Source organism: Myotis daubentonii, chromosome 11 (genome assembly GCF_963259705.1).
Source record: "Myotis daubentonii chromosome 11, mMyoDau2.1, whole genome shotgun sequence".
Classification (NCBI taxonomy): domain Eukaryota; kingdom Metazoa; phylum Chordata; class Mammalia; order Chiroptera; family Vespertilionidae; genus Myotis; species Myotis daubentonii.
This window is the reverse complement of record NC_081850.1, coordinates 68,271,516-68,273,491: the sequence shown is the minus strand read 5'-3', so window position 1 is coordinate 68,273,491 and position 1,976 is coordinate 68,271,516. Positions and strand designations below refer to the sequence as shown.

At 43.3% G+C, this 1,976-nt stretch overlaps 1 pseudogene; it reads right to left on the bottom strand.

The window, feature by feature from the left end:
* Window positions 1–635: 635 nt before the first annotated feature.
* LOC132212822 (large ribosomal subunit protein P2-like) lies at window positions 636–999 on the bottom strand (annotated as a pseudogene).
* Window positions 1,000–1,976: the final 977 nt, after the last annotated feature.

Here is a 1,976-nt window from a genome sequence, read left to right as displayed (position 1 = left end):
CCTGTAAAGCTCTTGGCCGGCACGCGGGACTCGTCAGGTGACACTGGGTTCTGGTCACATGGGCCCCCGGCAGGCACTCCCTTGTTACTCCTTCCTCATCATTTCAGATGCGGTTTTCCCCTTCAATTTCAATTCAGTGCTCACAATTTATAGAAAGATAAATCACCTGCCTCCACAGTGTATAATTTCCAAAACTAACTGTTCACCACAGCAAAGCAGCCATGCCCAGCTCCCAAAGGAAGCGTCATGCTGTCCCCCTTCCTCCAGCCTCACTGTGGGCCAGCCGCATCGAGTCCAGGACAAGCGTCCAGAATTCAGCCCCCTCGTGGCTGTGCTCCCCACCCGGCACAGGCACAGCTGCCATAGGAATGCTTTTTTTTTTTTTTTTTAACCAAAGTTCCTTCATTTTTTTCTCCTCATGGTTTCTCAACTTTTCTTGCTTGGAATGATACCCTCATTTTTATTTTATTTAAAATACCGGTCTTGAAATTACTTCTATTTCCAGGCTGTGCCATATTAGAAGAATTTCTCCCTCCTTTAGTCCCATATTGGTGTGATAGTTGTTTTTTTTAAGCATTTTGTTTTGTTTTTATGTAAAAAGGGTTATATTTGTAGAGAAACGGGAAATGAGAGACTTAATCAAACAAGCCAAATCCCAAATTATCATGATTCCTCCTCCTCCTCCTCCTCCCCTTTCCCCTCCCCCTTCTTCTCCTCCTCTTCTACAGCAGCTGGGGCAGAACCAGCTGCAGGGGCTGCAGACCCTGGGGCAGCTGAGACCACCACAGCCCCTCTGGGAACACTGGCCAGCTTGCCGATACCCGGGACAATGACATCTTCGATGTTTGACGTTTTGTCCGTTCAGCTCACTGATGACCTTGTTGCGCAGACTCTCATCCACCTCGATGCCCACGCTGTCTAGGATCTTCTTGATGTCCTTGGTGCCTGGGGAGGCATTGCCCCGAGGGTGGCCAGCAGGTAGGAGGCAACGTAAGGCATTTTGGCGGCGAAGGAAGGGCCTCTTCAGAGTTGTTTGTGGTTTTTGGTGTTTTTTTTTTCCAAACTTAGGATTTAGGAAAAAACACACAAAAACATCTAGTCTTTGAAATTCAATTTTACGCCATCATAGCCAATTCATGCACTAGGCTGAGTGTTAGTTCCCTCATTGGTTAAAAGGAGGCAGTAACAGGATAGCATCGTCCTGTATCACTTTCATAGGTGATGCTTAGATCATAACTCATGGGGCCGAGTGATTTTAGAAATTCTGAAATGCTCTATGTAAGTGTATAATCAGCGTTATTTTGTTCACACTTCATGGTATGGCTCACATCCTCAACTTTGCTGAACTACCTTTCTCTATATGTCCTTCCTCCAATTGAAAAATTTTAATTAACCCATTCAAAATCCATCTCTCCATGGTAATGAAAATTTGCCTTTTTAAAAATTAAGCATATCAGTTACTCAAAGAAGCAATTTTGCTAGCTGTTAATTCTTCATTTAACAAATAGATGTATCATGCATGTAAATGTCTAAGATATGGTCTTGGACTTTATACAATTCTGTTCCAACATTCTCTATAACCCCCAACACCCTCTGTAACAGCGGATGGTTGTATGACTGGTGGACTGAAAAGGCAGATAACTGCTGGAGCAGAAAGCTAATTTTTAGGAAATTATTTTTCATATTGAGCTAACCCCACTCTTTCTGCAATTTCTATCTATTGTACAATTCTAACATTTAGTATCTTCCTGCACAAGTGTTCAGATGTTTGCCACCAAGTTACTTCTCCCAAAATTTCCCCTCTCCAGGTAAGAATCTGAAGTTCCTTCAGTCATTCTGAGTATCTGATTTCCTCTTCCTCTGCTACTTGTGGCCACACTCTGGTTCATCATCACTGAACCTAAACTGAGATTAAACTCAGAACTGCAGATATGGTTGCACCAAGGTTAAGTAAGAGAAAGTTATCACTTACCTCC